General features: G+C 40.6%; 1 protein-coding gene across 3 annotated transcripts in view; it reads right to left on the bottom strand.

Annotated features, from left to right (window-relative positions):
• Positions 1–18,477, bottom strand: part of ctnna2 (catenin (cadherin-associated protein), alpha 2) — a 224,977-nt gene that overhangs the window by 147,043 nt on the left and 59,457 nt on the right. The gene's annotated exons all lie outside the window — the stretch shown is intronic.

The raw sequence follows: 18,477 nt of genomic DNA, 5'->3' as shown, positions 1-18,477 counted from the left end.
AATGCGATTGGCGCTATTGGCTGATTTGATAACGGAGAGAAGACGCCGTCGGGATCTCAAGCAAGCGCAAAGACGCAAAGTCTAGTTCCTTATCCGATTCACCGTTACATGCCGCAATAGTCGAACTATCAACTAGATCAGATCGAGTTATCCAGGGGTGTTAGTCGGATCGTAGTCGGACCGCACATAGTCGGACAAAGGTGTTTACATGAAATGGATAATTCGATTTCAGTCCGACTAAGCCAGTTATTCGAATCCATGTAACCACGCTGAATGCTGGTGTGATATTTATGTATTTCCAGGCTCATGTTATTCAGCGTACTATTTAAATGTGCTTTACCAAAAACTGAGATTATTGCTAGTCAAATCCCCTTGTTTTCTTGTATCTCATTATATCTGTTTGATATGCAACGTGGTGGAGGCCCTTTGTTCTGGAAAAGTCCTTCTAGATCAATTACTATGGTAACAAATTAAGATGCAAAAAATATCAACTACTATTTAATGCTGATGCTATGTGAACTTGATTGTATGATATGATTATCTGATCAGTACGATGAGAGAAGTCAACGCATTTTTCAAAGAAAAAAACAACCTGAAAATCACAATTCTTCTTCTGTCTGTGAACTCGCTGAATTTCACCAAAAACGTTTTGAGGTTAGGGGTTGTGATGCGGAGCAGGACGTCGTCTTTCACAATGCAGATCATAACTTTGATCTATTGTTTTAAAATGGCGCAGTGAAGATGTCTCTGGAGAGCCCTCGGCTAGAACGGTTCCCATGTGTGATGTTGAGAGAAAAAAGGCCGCTGCATGTTTGTTCAAGAAGATGTTGTTTGGTCAAAGGTGAGAAGGGGGCACGCAGAGCTCTATTATTTACTCCTGGCTGACAGAGTGATTCAAGTGAAGGGGTTAATAACTTGGTGTGACCTCAGATCAACACCGAGGGAACGACTCTCAGTCTCGCTCACTTCACTGTTGAAGGAAAAAAACAGTGATAAGATCACTTGGACTTTCAAGTGGTTTGCTCTTAAACATCAAAACATCACGTCCACATATTATTATTATTATTATATAATGATTGTATCATTCATCTTTGTTTTTATATGCAAAAAACTCAAGGATAATTTGAGGCGGTAAGGACCTCTACTGATCCAAAGTTTAGGGTCCGCCGTCTCTTTGTAAACGCAGCCATGAAACATAGTGTCAAGAGGCGGTGAGCCTAAAGAAAATCTGTGGGTGGATAGAAACAGCGGGATGTTGAGAGGGGTCATTCAGCGGACAGCTTTGGAAGACATCAAGCCGGTGGGATCCTCATGTGAATGTGGATTTTCTTTGAGGAGGGAGGTCACTGTGTGATTTTCCTTTTTGTTTGCTAATCCTATTTCTGCACATTATTTTTTTTACCTCACCACGGCAACGGCGGCACTCTGTTCATCTTTACCTCTGTAACTCTCATGCCATATAACAGCAAAACAGAGGAGGAGAAAGCGTGGGACCTAAACTTCTCCGCCCAATCTGCTTTCCCGCAGAGAGAGGTTGATTATTGTTTACATCTTACAGAGAACCTGATGCATTGAAGCATCCTGAATCAAGAGGCACTCGACAGGCGGACCACAGGACCGAGCACAGGACTCAGGTGGGGCTAGAAGAAACGAACACTGATTACAATCAGCTTGCTGTAATTAATGGTACTCCACGCTCAGAAATAGTCAATGTTGATGGACAACGTTTTCCCTGATGTTTTGAATTTGAATTTTTTGTCGGGCATATTACCTATATTACCGTTTTCTTGATTCAAATGCAAATTTAAAACCCTGTTTTTTAATCTCACATGGATGTGCACTACATTGTACACTTCCATGGTCTCTAGTACACATTTAGGTACAAGTTATTTTGTGTCAGTCATTTAGTATACAATATTTTTCACTTTTGGAAATGGCCTAAATCTAATTCAAAACAGTTTGATTGTGTGTGTGTGTGTTTATTACGAATGTGTTTTAAGACACACAGAAACAAGTTGTATTAAACAAACACACACACACACACACACACACACACACACACACACACACACACACACACACACACACTCAAACTGTTTTGAATTAGATTTAGGTCATTTCCAAAAGTGAAAAATATTGTATTCTAGATAGATTCTAGAGTCTGAGATGGGCTGGATGGGTCACTGTCCCTAATAACATTATCATGAGATGATTGTATATATGAGAGTCAGTTGATGGAGCAGAATCCGTAGCTACAGGCATTGGAGATAAGCATCATGTTTCCTGATTCCAAATAATACATGCCCCTTCATTACATAACATTTGATGTGTACAAAATTAGCTTATTTTTACTTCTACAGAGTAAGTGCAATGTGCATCACTCTTTTTTTTTTTCTCCGAATTTGTTTGCTGGTGAATCTTGACCCATGCCTATCTGAACCTCCGGCACAGAAATAGACAACTCTGGCACTTTGAATCTTACTACATAAAATGTGCCCCTGCAACTCTTGAATTGTAGTAGTGTGAAAGTTTGACTAAAACTAACTGAAATCAAAAGCCCTTTTCACTGCTTTTAGCTAAATACCACAAATGAGTATTCCAACAAAAAAATGCAGTAGTTCAAAACAAGCCACCAGTAGCGATAACTTTTGCAGTGTGAATCGGTTTATAGAAAGTGAAGTGTAGTTGACGTGAAAGCCTTAAATGCACGCACCAGTAATCACAATAAAATGATTTATTCTGCTCGCAATAGCTTTGTCAACTCGGGACATTTGCAAAGCTTGACATCTCTGTTCACTTCTTCTTTCCCGTTGAGTTCCCACTCACGTCAGATTTTATAATGAGTCCTGAAAAATTGATTTTCAAACCGTAAAATAAGGGTTGTTGGTGAAACAAAGTATTTCCTGACACATTACCTTAGATGTACAAGGAGCAGAGAGGGAATAGGTTCAGTTGTCATTTGTGTTTACTAATCTCAACTAGAAAAGCTCTTCATAATTAGCTGATGGTGAAAAAAAGCGTGACTGCTAAAAATTGCGGCCTTTCCCAATTTGTGAGATGTAATCACTTTTAGCTGCAAAAGAGTGTCCCTCATCCCCTTTAATATTTTTCTAAATGCCCAGTGGAAGATTCAGTATACTGCTTTTGTTCATGCTTATTAGTAGAATATTGTGTAATTGTGCGTGATTTCCACAATTAAGAAGGTGAGACTTATTCATTTCACCCCACAGTGAATAAGCAGAATTTCAATTTAAGAAATAACAACAACGCATGGCTTCACAATTGCTGGCATGTGACGACTCATGTTGCTAATGAATTCAGCACTGCAATTAATTGGATAAGTAAAAGCGGCTTTTGATGAGGCCTGCATGTGTGGCTGTTTCTGAGGGACACGAGTGGGCACAAGCCATCTCTGGACGGCTACAGCCTTGAGGTGAGTAATCACCCACGAGGGGTTTCTGTGAGAACGGCCCTCTTAAAGCCATTAATTAGATGTCTTCTCTCAGGGCGCAAACCCCGAGTTGAGTCACGAGGGCTGCAGCTTCCCCCCGTGACCCTCTGGGTCCGTCTCTCCCCCCCCTCCATGTCTCTCTTCGCTGGCTTCCTCGCTCCACCACTCTCTCACTCCCTTCTCGCTTTGCTTGTTTACCCACGGACGTTATTTGGCTGAAGGCTCTTTGGGTTGCCAGGACTCTGGTCTATTCTCAGTGTGGTCGTACAGAGCAGTGCGCTCCCTATCTCACGCATCACATCAGTTCCTTCTTTCATTTTCTTTTTTTTTGGTCAAAATAATGCACTGAAATCTATGGACGACACCTAAGGTATAATTCTGAACGTTATGTATATTACAATGGAATAACAGACGCACAGTGTGAAATTTGTTTAAATATCATTATCAATATTATCAATAATATAGTATTATCATACTATTAGCAATAGGTATCATATGTGTGATGTGCTATACCTGGTATCCCTGGTTTAAGCTTCACTTCCTGCCCTGTCAACCCCTGTGATTGTCTGCCATGTCCCTGATTGTTCCCACCTGTGTCCAATCACCTGCACCTCAACAGTGTATTTAGGCAATGTGTGTCTCCTGTCCCTTGTCGCGTCATCGAATGTTGTGTTTGTGAGTTCCGGATCCCTGTCGGCTGTTGTGATTAAAGTACTTTTGTTTGGAGATCTGCGATTGAGTCCTGCTTCCAGCATCCCGACGTGACAAACATTATGCAAACCCGAGCAACTGGTGTTGACACTCTACACACCCATCATATCCTTGTATTATGTGAATGTAGCACAACTTCCTAAATAATAAATACTACACGCAGGACTAGTGCTAAACACTGAGCAGCAGCATTAACACAAAACAATATTAATATTAATAATAATTCTGTGTTTGAAATTCAAGTTAATTTTACATCCACCATGTCAACGTAAAGAGAAAGAGATAAAGGTATTCCCTTTTGTAAGGTTTTCTTTCTAATCTGGCGTCGAAGGAAATAGGTTCATTTGTAGAATACATGGCGTTCATATGTAAATGCATGCACAAAGCCCACTCGCTGCCTTATAGGACTCCTTTAATCCGATATCATCCATATGCACTGTAACTCCAAAATGGATTTAGCAGAATAATTCATGTCGCAATTCGTTTCTCCGTGTGACAGGTGGCATGTTTGCATCGCTAAAACACCTTGTTGCTTTGGTTCAGAGAGAGAGACCAGGGGCGGGGGGGGAAGAGGCATGATAACAGCGTTAAGATAAAGTGAGGAAACTGGATTCACAGGCAGCTTAGCCCAAGAGAGCTATTTATGGGGAGTGTTCTATCGGCGAGTTCTGAAGAACATGCATATAGAATCAGCCACGACATCGATCTGTTGCGTAGGGCTTGTGAAGAAGGCTAATACAGTTTCTTCATTTGCAACAACGATGCACGTTGTGTCTTGACATGACCGTCAACTAGGCTTCAGCACACGCTAACAAGCCATGTGGATACGAGAATAGTACAAATGGATTCATACTGTGAGTAAAAGGAGAGACATTTGCTCTGCGTGAGTCCATTGTTGAGTTGTCGCAGTTTTTCTTTTTCTTGTGTATACTGTGTAATTATTATTATGTGTGTGTGTGTGTGTGTGTGTACAGTCATGATCTTGTGATTTATTTATTTTTAAGGTTAATTCAATTAAATACATTTTAAATTTACATCAACCAATCCTATTTTGATCTTAGAAGACATCTCAACAAATATATCTTACATTTTGATTATGTACCAGTTCACTGACAAAAAATGTTTATGTTAGCCGGTAACTTTCTGAATATAAAGTGTCGTGTTCATAAGATGTCAGGAAAGCAAAATAAAACGTTGAGAAAGAACCATTTTTAATACATTAATCAGTGTTGTATTAACTGTCAAATGTTGTCTTTCTGACAATACATCCATAAACTGCAACAATCTTCAGCAGAAACTGTTTGGAATTATGTGGAATTGCAAATCCCTTCAACATTTCTGATTAAGTGTGTATTGAAAAAAAAAAAAAAAACTTGGGTTGCAAATTTGAAAATTCCTGGAGGGACTGTTTCAATTGCAACACCAGCCCGGAGAGCTGACTTGTCCTACTTTACAACCGAGCTCGCTGCCGTACTGAGCTGTGCCTGAGACGGTTTCTTGAGATTCACTGTGCTGTGAGCCAAGCCACTTGTAAAGGGTAAACCATCTGACAACACACGTCCTCGGGCTGATTTTCACATACTTAGCACTGGGAATCTTTACATGCTCCATTTATGGTGATCATAGATGATTGCACTTAGTTACGAGGTGCCTCCATGGTTAAGCACAAAGTGAAGTGGAAAAAGTGCACGTGAGCCCCATTGTGTACCATTCTGGCCAGTTCATTCCCGACATTCTGTGCTGAACTCGTGTGGCGGTTACGTGTGAATCGCAACGTCCACTCTCCAAGTGCCGACTGTAAGCTCTGGCGCCGCGGCTACATTTGTTTTCCCGGGGTGTGTTGTTAGCACCGCCGGTTGCTAGCTGTTGGCTTAGCCAATTGTTAAATGAACCCTGTCTAAAATGCAATGCCCTGCACTTTCTTTGAATGTCGTGCTTGTGTAGGTTCATGGTTTGAGGGGGAACTAGAAGGAAAATGTGGAGCTAAAATCCATTACCACACAGTAAAAGATTAAAAGCCGAAGACTCCAAATGTGGCCCCATTTTACAGATCCTCTCATGCAAATTCATGCCATCATCATTTCAGTATTCTCTCAGCATACTACTGCACTTGAAAAACAGCATCAGGTGGAGGGCATAAGAGAAAGAAGGACCTGTTACTATACCAGCATTAGATAAGGAAAACTGCAGGCAAAGAAAGAAAATTATAAAAGCTACTTTGGACCTCACACGGTTTTAAGAAATACATTCACACACACACACACACAAAAATCACCCACAATTTGCACACAGACATTCAATTTAATTAAAACTAGACCCCAGGTGAAGCAGTTATGGCTTTAGTAGCTGTGCCCAATCAGGACAATAAGCGCTGTACTTTAATGCCAGAAGACAGTAGCAAATTGTATTCTTGCTGGAGGGCGAAGGCCGGTCACATGGTTCACTAGGGAGGGGGGTATAAGTGTACAATATTGCATAATGAACACAGCTATTTATATTATGTTTGGTATGTGTGTGTATTAAATTAATAATATTTCATAAACTTTGCCTGATTAATGAGCAAGAGAGCATTTTCTCTTGTTCGGCAAAATATGCATACATTTAGAACCACTGTGTTGACTGTTTTTCACCTGCTTTTCTGTTTTTTTCTATTTGTTTTGGTGTAATTATGCAGTACATCCATTTGGGTGGGTTAGGGTTAACAGTGTCTAAAACGTAATTATCTTTTGTAAAGCTAATTTTAATTTTCTCACAGATGCTCACTTTTTCCAACCGTTGCTCTACATTCAGGATAATACGTCTTTTTAAAGGACATCATTTATTTATGGGAAGTTCAGGGTGTTTCTCTATGCAAATGAGCCTTTATCTGCACGGGCAGATGGTTGTGGAACAGGTGGTGTTTATCATTGTTCGCAGCATACAGGTATGCATGTGTTCAATGTGTTTGATTTATACCAACTTACTTACTTGTGTATGCGGCAGGTTTTACACACGTCTAAGATGTAGAACTTACAGGCTTTGAAAAATGACGCCCGTTATACAAGAATGTCTATTTTCAGCACCGAAGACCCCCTTTTCACCAAATGCCAACACCTCATCTAAAACCCATCTCATTTCCATGCAGTTCCTTCACAAGCATCATAAAATATGCAAGATCAGTAATACACAAGTGTGTTGCGGTGAGGCTTGTGCTAATATTTATATTTCCATTAAAATAGTACGCCTCATGCACTTCAAAATGTTAGATTCTCCATGCATTGAATCTCAAATTTAATTTAAATTGTTAAATATTGAACAGTCGTTGAAAACAGACCAAAGGTAGCCCATAATCTGTAAAAACACTTGATCTTTAATGAAGGAAAATTTAAAAATCAGACGGAGGAAAACTGTATGGCTTATTATCAATGGCTCAGTTTTAACGACAAACCGGCATTTCAGGGGTTTTATTGAGCTTCACTTTACCTTCTACGCCACATAGTGCTCAGCGCACTTTATTTTTCATTTTTAAATATTTTTAGCTTTTATTACTTTTATTTTTAAACTAACCCATAACCTTATATTACTGACCCATAGCATTATATTCTATTTTATCCCTCTTGTTGTCTTGTCGTCCATTGTCGTACTGTCTGCTGTTATGCACCAACCGCCAAGTCAAATTCCTTGTATGTTTGACATATTATGGCAATAAATGTTTCCTGATTCCTGAGGATGCTGAAAGAGCAAAATATGAATCTTTCCATCTATACAAAAAGTAAATACTGTTTTCTTGCAAAGGTAACCTTTTTTTTTTAAAAGAAGTACACATTTAAACTAAATACTAGTACTCTGGATGTTTTCAAATAACTGCAGGAGCGTGTGATTGGTGAGACGATACTAAGCAAGCAACAGCACTGTGGAAAAGTGATTGTGTGGGAGGACCCTCTCAAGAATCAATTTGTAGGAACAACCGAACAAGAAGAACGTGGTGGAGATGTGTTTCCAACATCTGGTATGTAGTACATGTTTACCATTTCTTAAACGATAAACCTGCTTTGCTGTAAGAACAGAACGACATCAATTATGACCAAGTTTATTATCCAGCAAAGAGAATCAAGTCATTCAAAATCTACCAAAGCATCCCAATTTAGTGGACAGCAATAAAAAAGACAAGAATTAAAGTCCATTTGTAACAAATCCGTGGTGATTTATGTCAACAATGGTTTTAAATTAACTATTAACTTCAAATTGCATGTTAAAGAGAGCCTGCTACAACCACATATAACTCATTTCATGCCCACCCATGGATACAAATGCAAGTGCTTTTTGTGGCCTTTAAATAAAGTAATAAAGCTAACAAAATCAATAATGTATTATAGAAGAACAGGCAATAGCTGGGTGTGTAGAGTACACGATTTAACACAACAACAATCTATATCTTCAGAAGGTCAGTGAGCTATAAAGTCCGCTCAAACAGCACGACCTCCAGTCATTCTTCTCTGACACAATAGTCACCCATATTTTCCCAGTACTGCAGGGAATTATCAACAAGAAGCCATGGAAAAGCATTTCAGACCTTTTCTTCGTCCAATGTAATCACTTTATTAGTGACACAAAGATGAGATTGGGCTTTTATATGGATCCACGGGGTGTAATGAAATCTGACTGCTGCAGAGTAACAATATTATAAAAATGTAAGAGGGGTCAAAAATCGATATTATACCAGCTCCATCTGCTTGGCGATTTCTCCATGAACGTAATGAAGTCACAGGATGAATTTGAATTGATTACTGATCCAAAATAGAAAATAAACAAGTATTTACAGCTTCTAACTAAATAGACCCATTCACATAATGCGAAAAAAATGTTTTTTAAGGTGTTCTGATTTGAGTGTGGATTAGTGATGCGGGGCTTTTAAGGAAATTGTACAACTACTCACAACACGAGTGGTTCGGGGTGACGGTTTGATTAGAATGCAAAACAAACTCTTAAGATGATCATCAGCCTGAACCGAATATTCTTTTTTTCTTCTTCCTATTTTCATAAAACCTCAAGAATGTTTCCCGCAATATTTCAGCAAGATAGTTTTGTGTCGCCCACATCCCTGACGCCTTCTTTTATCTCATTAGTCCTTATCTATTTTACCATTCACTTCCTTTCAGATCCGAGCACACGACTATTGCACCCGATGCTTTCTCTCGCTTGCTCTGCTCTCATTCCTTCTTCGCTACACTTCCAGTTCCCTCAGTGGGCGACACAGAACTGGCCCGTTGCTGGGTAATGGGCTTCGATCAGCACACAACACTCGCTCGCGGTGCTCCTTGTGGGAGCAAACACTGTTGAGGGAGACGCTTTTGCATTATCGCGAGGATCGCTTTGAGCCATTTCCATTGTTTCAGGGCCTCCCGTGCTTTGGACAGGAAGAATAGAGGAGGAGAGCTGAAAAGATAGTAGAGAGATAGTCGTACAATCACTATGGAATACAGAGGAGCCTTAAGACTCCGGAGCAGACAATGGAACAGAAACTCAATGTAAACGGCTCATTCGCAGAGCGTGAGGGGAAAAGGGGTCCGACTTAAAGAGAGATAAGTCCAAGTAGGAAGGAAAAGAGGAATAACGGATGCAAAAATTCTAATAAGTGCAAGACTGCATGATGATTTCTATTATTGTCTGCAAATTAGCTTTACCCGGATAAGAAATTCTACCTTGAAAGGTCCTCAAATGCCAGAAGGTGATTCAACTTCACAGTGCTAAGAAACTATTATTTACCTCACAGGAGTGGGGTTGGGGGTTATGCAATGCTGCCACTTTTTACTTTACTCACAAAAATTGTCCATTTTAGAATTCTAATTGCAGATCTAACAAGGGCTCAGTGAAGCATCTGACATTCTTAGGCAATCGCAGGCAAAAGACACATTGGCTTTGTATAATACAATTCAGTCATTTTCACCAAGTTGATAGTGTGAGGAACAATTTTAATACTGCATCACTTAATGTGACTTCAGTAAACCAGGCCATTTGAGCTGGCGAAGAAAAACTACTTTGATAAGCACACCGGAACGCACAAGCGATGACATTAATTGTGCAACACTTTCACTGAGAAATAAAGCTGTTGGTTACACAAAGCAATGAATTCAGCTCATCACAAAACACCGATTGAATTTATATTCTTTTTTTAAACATTGTAAAAAAAGTAAAAACAGATGACTCATGATTCAACCAACATCCTTTGCAAACTTGATTATGGTGGCTAAAGTGCAGAGGCCGTGACGTTGGTGAGTAGTGGAAAAGGGAAGTGACTACTTCAATAATGGCTCCTTAACTTAGAACGAAAAACAATTTGTATTTAGTGCAGAATGTTCTTCCAGCTTGGGGGGAAATAAAACAAACAGTATGAAAATACATCTTTGTAATTTGGATGACATGGCTGACAGATTTCCCTAAATCTGCCGGGCCAAACAGGGTGATGTGTGACCTGGCAAGCAGATTATGAGTAAACGTCATTCCATCATTTGTGCTCACTAATACCAAAGCTTTATTCAGTAAAGGTGAGGGTTGTGTCCCAGTTAAATAGCGTGTTATTAGTAGAGAATGCATTACTGCTCAGTGCTACATAATACTCTCCACGACTAACCTCTTTTTTCCTAAAAAATGCTAGTTGACGAATAGAAATGTGCAGGTCCATTCTTATTTATCTCAAATGAGTGCTTGTTCTGAAATGGAAACTGATCTGACAATATCGCCTAATTCATGTAATACATCAAGAGGAATCAGTATGCAGGCCAACATGCGCACAGATGTGAATGTGTGCCCATGTGCTCAGCATTGCACATCATGGCAAAAAGGTCACACATACGCTGGGAACAATTGTGGTTTGCATGCTTGATTTCCTAAAGCATTTAGCCTCCTGCAAACATAAACCAAACACATGTAGCGGTTTATACAGTTAAGAGCCCAGGTCTCTAGATTCATGTCTGCCCATTTAATGATATTAGGGTTAATTCTATAGTTTCAACCAGCTATCAATGTCAATCATGTTAGTGGTGCTCAACACAGCGAGCCTTGAAGGAGATTGAAGGGAGGTTGGAAAACACAAGAAGGGCAGGCAGATTTCTAATGCAATATAGCTTCCACATCTGAGAGCTTTTTTATTGCATTAATCCGTTTCTGGGTAATTCTATCACTTCTCCTAATATGACTTAGCCTAAAAACCCAATTAAAGTCTCATTTATCCGATCACCTCAATTGGAGATGGTGACACGAGGGCACTTTGATAGCCATCTGATGGTTGCTTGCTTCCGCCTACAGAGGATTGTGTTTCTTTTCAAGCCACATCTAAGCGTAATTGGAATGGAGATTGAGGCACGCAGTATTCTCTGGGTGGAAGTCTAGATACTACTTGCGCAATTAGTAAGCACACACGTTAAACAAAAGCCCTATCGTGTTGTTCTGAGATTCACGAGGAGCTGAAAGAGAGATCCGGTTAGGGGAAAGTAAACTGATATATTGTGAGGATCCAAACAATCATTGGATTGGTAAAATGGACCTAAGAGTCCAATTGACCTCAGGTACATTGGGGTTCCTCTTACAGATCATAGTTTTGGGATGATACATTGGATGGTGTTGCAGTGTTTGTCAATATGATTTTACTATAATAAAGTGGTCACAGGAGTTATAGGATTGATGCTTCGCCCCTCCAAATACCTACCGGTGACTCAGGCCTCTCCATATGTGCCCCCTCCCTCTGGAACTCTCTCCCCAAACACAGCCGAGACTCCACCGACCTTTCCATACTCACATCACAAATCAAAACACACGTTTTCACAACTGCTTTCAATGTGTGATTAAAAATAGTGTGTTTTTAATTAATAGACTTTTTTATATTTGATGATTTTCATGAATTATTTCCTAATAACCCAGGATTCAACCGCAACAAAGCATTTGGGCTTAGAATAAACTAGCCGTTGTGTCATCTCCTCCTGCTGTCTGATGAAGATATTTGAACTGTGATTTATGTTGTGATGCACTAATCGTTTATCCCTAAATTTGAAGAATAGCCTATGCAATTGTTAATATGTCAGCTTGACACCACTCTACACCAAAAACCAGACCTCGTTCCTATTAAATCTGCACTCATCTGGATGCTAAGCTCTTTCTTTTACCAATAACTATTCAACTATGGCTTTTGAGTGATCACAGTGGTGGTTTTATATACCTTCAGTCTGGTTGAACCATTGTACAGTATTCTTTTAGTTTATGAATACAAGAACATGTATAATCATAAAGATTGAAATAGACACACCAACTCAAGAGCAAAAGGCAAAACTAGTTTGTATCTTCAGATGGGAATAACAGCAGCTGCGATAACAACTGTGGCCGTGTAACTTGTTTGGAAAAAGAGCCATTTTGCCCCCTTTCTGGGACCATGTGCCTCTTCAAACTCTGCCTTCAGTTTGGTCCAAACGACTCATCTCAAAGGTTTTGTGACTGTAACGTGAACGGTTCTGACAACCGGGCAAAGAAATTTGCAGCTACATTGACGCAGAATGAAAAGGTGGAAACCGTACAAGCGCTGCTTGCTTCGTGGTTGAAAGCTGCAATTAGTTTTGTCCGAAGGCCTTGAAGGAACATTGAAATGAATGCATTCCCACATAAATGGGGAGGGTCGCACAAAAGAATTGGAGCAGAATGAGAAAGGACTTTTAAAACCTACGAGTTGTTCGGTGAATGTGTAACAGCAGGAAACCTCATTGCTCCTTTCACCGGCATGTCGCCTTCATATCTCAGTAGAGGACCTTCAGTGTGGGTCAGTTGCTTTCCGTTTTATCCAACCTGCTCTCAATTTAAATGGTAGGTACAAAGGGGGTGGGGGGGGGGGGGGGGGGGACTAAATTGACTTACAGATTTTACCTGGGCATGCTGGTCAATCACCTCCAGGGGCTGTGTCTTTGAGCCAGCCTTCAGTGGCTGAGAAAGCCGCGCTGTTCAGAGTGAGTGGTTGGTGCACAGTGGATTGCAGCTTGTCGTGTGGCGCATTAGGTGTTGACAGATGGGAGGGAGGGCATGCGACGCCATGGGGAACCAATGATGTATTGCCTGGCCCGGGACATTTAACGTGGGTGTGAGCGCAGAGTGTGGAAGGACCATGATGTGAGGACAATTGGGAAAATAGAGAGGGAATAACTGAAAAGAGAGAGGAGGAGCTGCAAATTCGGCCACTAATCGTTACATCAAGATTTGTATTAACTCTACTCTACTCTGACATTAAAACTAGTACCAAAGAATTATTTTATGTAATGTAATGTAAACATTTATACTGCTGTAAGAAGAAAATAATATGCTTACTTAGAATAGTAATGAAACTTCCATGGCTTACTACTGAGGAGGATATGAAGGGAACACACAAATTATCGATTGTTATAGTGTTATTCATATTTAATGGGTTTCCTCGGTGCACATATCTCTACTAGTGTACTCTATACTGTTTATTGGTTAAAACCTAAGCCAGGCTGGTTCATTATTTCACCTAAGACACCTGACTTTCTGTAACACCCTTGATTAGCAGCATCGGTCTCCGACGGCCGCTGTAATGATGCGCTCCCTTTAACGATACGACTATCCCACTAAGCTACTGTTGGGTTTTTGTATGTATTCCTATTCGACTAATTACTAGATACACAGTGTTTATATAACAATATATTATGTTACAATGACACAAGCTACAGTTTAGATCCAAACAAACCAACAGTAATGCCAAGTCCCTTGTGATGCAACCTATCCCTGTCATCATTTTGATCATGCACGCAGCCAATTAGCCTTAGAAAACCCTGTCACGGTAAACTCAGCCTCCTTGCATCTGTTCCAGCCGTGTCCTTCAGCCGGCTTATGGTGATGGACAACGAAGCGCGGGGACCGAGGAGTTATTGATCAGGTCTGTTTTGTTCGGCTTCTTTCCTCAAACTTTAGTGACACTGAGATCATGTTGCACTGTGAACACAAGAAAGATTAAAAAGCGCGGCGGGCCTGTCCTGTATTTGGCTGTTTTACCTCGGCAGTGTTGGGTTTTGTTCGGCACGAACATATTGTATAATCAGGACAGACAGTTTGGGCAACGGCTGAATGTGTTTGGCTTATCTGGCCAGACTGACGCTTCCCATCTGAGACAGAGATTGTCTCAGATGGGAAGCGGAGTTTCAAACAACCACAGTGCCTTGTTCAGTAATTGTAACAGGCAGATGTATTGACACAGATTTTTAGGGGATCATTAATGTTCAATTTGGTCTACTACAAAACTGGCTTTTGCTTTGACTGGCACCATGGAGGGAATCCTGACGCAATTCATCAGTGAACACGGACAGTCGCCGGAGAAGGAAAACAGTCACAGCGTGCAGATAATCTGTTTTACAAAAACAGTGTAAAAAACAACCTTTGTCCAACTGTCGGGCAATTTCACTTCTCTAATATATGAGTATATAATGGCTCACTATTAATCACTATCTACAACTTCCCTTCCCTGCGCCTGCCAATGCTAAAAGTTCAGTAACTTTGTATTGCCATCCATACCCCTCTCTCTTTTAATCTTTGTCCTAACTAAAGCACTCTCATTTCCCCTATAAAACCAGGCGGAGGTTAAGAGGACACGCATCGGATGTGGGCAGCAAACACCGGGAGCTGAAACGGGTTACAGCGTGTATCACTCACTCCTAGCATTTTATGTGGCAACTTCAAGATGAGCTGTGTGAGCAAGAATGCCATCAGTCTCTCCCCGACGATCCTCCTAACTCACAAGCCCTGTTTTTTTGTTTGATGTGCCACATCCAGCTAACAGTGAGATTAGTGCACTTGCGATCGCACACCCTAAATCCTTCTCCCCGCTCATCCTCACGCATGCCTGAATTGTGCCTTCTCACCTGCCGTGGTTTCTGGCTGTGGCTGCATTCCGCCCAGGCTCACTTGACCCGAGCTGGTAATGCATTACTCCCAAGATCAATTGATAGATTGGCCCCGTCAGAGCTGCCGTAACTAAATCAGCTGCTGCTGATGATTCAGCACCAGCCGGGGAGCCGGGCCTGCTGTCACCAATCACAGATCACCAGCAATAGAGACAGGTATGGACATTCTCCTGTCACTTGAACCTAATTTATTGCCAGCTACCACATTGATTAACCTTGTGCTGTGGTTTAAGCTTCCTATAAAAATGTGTATGTGGGCAGCGGGAAGGGGGCTGGCTGGCTGAATGTAGAAGCGGGAGGAAACATAAAGGCAAAGGTAATCTGTCCAGTCATTACCTCAGAAAACTTTGAACAAAGAGACTTTTGCTGTAATGTCAGTGGCAACTGATAACATTAAGCTGGGGGGAAGCCTGCGTCCAGATGTTTTTTGTGATAAAAATTTGGTTAAAAGTAATACTTTCCATATTGAGCTGAGAGCTATTTCTATACTCTCCAGCTTGGATCTACTTCATTGGCAAGGACTTTCATTCATTACCCATAATCTATGGTGGTTTCTCAGCGGTTACGGTTGTACTTTTGCAGGGTTGTCTAATTGGGTTCACACATGATCCAGACACTTGCCAGTCTGTTCAGTCTGTTTCTTATTTCAAATTAGAATTTGCATTAGCAGTTAGAAAATCTCATCATGTGCACTGGGACCAACTATCAAAAGCTATGCTATGACTTTTTACTGGTTGATTTCTCTTCAGCAGTCAGTTCGAGGTAAAACCTTGTATTTGACAAACTGACCTGTAATTTGCCAGCACAATTTCCGTTAAGCCAGGTCACAGTAATGTGTGTTACATGTAACGAAAACAGTTAAAACTTCTCTTAAAAATGAAGGAATGAATTTAAAGCATTTTGGAGAGGAGTTTGATTTAATGTCATCATAGCTATTTTTGTGTATATTATTTATGGAATAATACACCTCATGTGCAGGCCTGGGAACTTCCATTTCAACCTGTGGTTGTTGATTCACCCTCACAGGGGATGCTGCGCCGGGGAGTGGAAGCGTTCTGTTTTTTGTGTCTTGTGTCTCTTATTTGCTAGGACAGCCAAGGGCTGTCAGAAATCTCCCAGCTGTAGCCTCTGAAACACAACTCACGGGCCTAATGAAGCAAGGCACAATTACTTGCTGCTTTGCCTTAGGAGGAGAAAGGGGCATCCGAGTGTCCACGAACACGCATATGATGCTTTTTGTTTAAAGAGCAAGTGAACAAATACAATGTAGGTGGCATTTACACCATTCTCGAGGCAAACGATGGCTGCGCTGATTTGATGCCTTCTTTCGAGCAGATCGTCACAAAGTCAAGTTCCATAGTAAAAAGAGACCGACGGCATTCATGTCAAAAATATTAGTGATCACTTTTAAAGGAGAGCATTATGTTCCCCTGTGCGAACTGGCGTGTGACACAGCAGAATACAAAATGTTGAAAACAACAAGGGGATAAAACAATTAGCAAAGCTTTGACAACACTTACAGGTTATTCCGCCAAATAGCTTGTGTAGAAACTGATGCTGTGGCACTGTTAATATTATGTTAAAACTAGAGAGGATCTCTAATCTAATGAGGACCCTTACCTAGCACCACATTATTTGTAGGCTACTTCATGAGCTCAGATGCCAAAGTAAATACATATCATTTGGTTGAATATGATATAGCTTTCTTGCTAATTGCTCGATGGCCAGAAATGACACTCGATGTACACTGGATCAACCTAGGACAGCAAACCATGCAGATAATTCCAAGCATTATCTTTAAAAATGTCCTATTGGCCCATCAAACAAAACCCTAAATGCATTAGATGGTGCAGGTTTAAATATTGAGTTTTTTATAATATTCACCCAAATAAAGTGTCATGAGAGCGCCTCACTTTTCCCACACAGTCCCACGCGCGGTTACCTATTTGACACAGCAGCAGTACTGATGTGCCAGTAATGGTTCACAAAGATGAAACTAAGCAGCTGAAAACAAAGGACAGGGCAACAGGTTCTTAGGAAAACACATTTCTATTCATTCTTAATTTACCACCAGCAGCATAGCACATCTCCCGAGCTTCTTCCTCCACCGATGGCAATAATACCTGAGGCTAAAATGACCACTGTGGACTCTGAGTCCCAGTTTAGTAGAACATACAGGTACATTACAGGCACGTTGTACACAGCAATAACTCACCAAGCGCTGAAGTCATTTGGATGTTATCAAATGATTCAGGCTGGCCTAGTAGGTGGCCCACTGCAAACGTTATATTTTCAGAGATGGGGCTCTGTTGAGGGCACCTGCAGGGTTGCTATGTTAACATCTCAACATTAACTCTCCGTTATCATTTCCATGAAAACCTCGAAAGAATGTTATTGTAAAAAGAAAAATGTATTCATTCTAATTGAATTGAATTGAATTACATATAAATACTGTATATATACTACAGCTTTCTTTCTGAAATTAACACAGCGTAAACTGTTCTTTATCATCATTTAAGTAATTTACTTTTTTAATTTAATTAAAAATGATATGTAATACAGTCATTTACTCAAACGTTATAGTTTACATGTAAATTTGAATTAAGGTTATACTGCATAGTTTGGAATCAGTTAATGGGAATAAAGTACCCCACTTGTAAGGGTATTTTTGTGATTAAGTTGAATGAGTTGTTTGTTAGCCGTAAACCCCTGGATAATCTTTTTACATTTTGTGCCATTTATTCAGATTAATTTCTCCAGGTACGCATATGAATGTGTTAGCTGGAAACATACTTCAAGTATTGTGCCAACAGTTTTCTCTGCAGTTAAATGCAACAATGAGTCCACCACTATTACGAAGATAAAACCTTTGTAATTAGAACCTTTCAGAAATCTCAAGGCTCCTCTTTAATGGGGCAATCGCAGAATTCAGCACAAAGAACTAAATTATCAGTGCGAGGTCAATGGCTGTACCCAAGTGAATTTGGTATTTTTGGTTGTATTGAGAAAAACGCATAGCTCCATATGCACACAGGGGTCTGTTAAGGAAGCATCTGATTGATCACTCTTGGCCAGACGTAAAACCCTTAAACAGGCCGCATGATAAAAACGGCTCAGCAAAGGGAGAGCGGCTTCTATGAAACAATGCTGCTGCCCAACAGCTTAACAGTCGCTATATGCAAATGTGTGCATTAGCAATACGGCATCAAGCCAAAAGCCCATCATTTCCATCATAATGGGGACATGACGTTATCAACAAATTAATGCTAGAAATAGACCTAGTCCACACATGTCTTTTTCTAAGCATGTCAAAGGGCTCATTTTCACCACAGGCTTACCTTTCATCTTCTCATCTCCTCCCACCTTTGCACCTGTCGCACTACTCTA

The sequence above is a fragment of the Gasterosteus aculeatus genome, chromosome 9, assembly GCF_964276395.1.
Source record: "Gasterosteus aculeatus chromosome 9, fGasAcu3.hap1.1, whole genome shotgun sequence".
Taxonomy (NCBI): domain Eukaryota; kingdom Metazoa; phylum Chordata; class Actinopteri; order Perciformes; family Gasterosteidae; genus Gasterosteus; species Gasterosteus aculeatus.
This window is presented reverse-complemented; position numbering and strand designations above follow the sequence as displayed.